We start from the raw sequence: 298 nt of genomic DNA on the forward strand, positions 1-298 counted from the left end.
AGCATCTCCCTTCGCCCCAACCCTGTGCCTGGCATCAGTTCCTGCAGCGCGGACGTCCAGCGCAGGAGAAAAAGGTACCGTGCGTTCTGCGCGCCGGCGCCCCCACTCCCGGGGACCTCTGATCTGGGGGGTCCGACGTCGGGGATGGGGGCGCCCCAGACCGCTGTCTGCTTGGGGAAGAGACTCACACGGAACGCGTTGCCTTCTTTCCTGCGGCCTCTGGGAAAGCCCGGGCCGGAGGGGGTCTTCCTGGGGCCCCTCCCTTATCGCTTTGCTTTGGTTACCTCCCTAGAATATA

At 65.1% G+C, this 298-nt stretch overlaps 1 protein-coding gene across 1 annotated transcript in view; it reads left to right on the plus strand.

Annotated features, from left to right (window-relative positions):
* ANKRD6 (ankyrin repeat domain 6) overlaps nucleotides 1–298 on the plus strand; it is a 158,457-nt gene continuing 158,159 nt past the window's right edge. The window contains exon 1 of the mRNA XM_005872084.2: nucleotides 1–74. The gene's annotated coding sequence lies outside the window, so the exon portion shown is untranslated. The remainder of the gene's footprint in view (nucleotides 75–298) is intronic.

The sequence above is a fragment of the Myotis brandtii genome, unplaced genomic scaffold, assembly GCF_000412655.1.
Source record: "Myotis brandtii unplaced genomic scaffold, ASM41265v1 scaffold365, whole genome shotgun sequence".
Classification (NCBI taxonomy): Eukaryota; Metazoa; Chordata; class Mammalia; order Chiroptera; family Vespertilionidae; genus Myotis; species Myotis brandtii.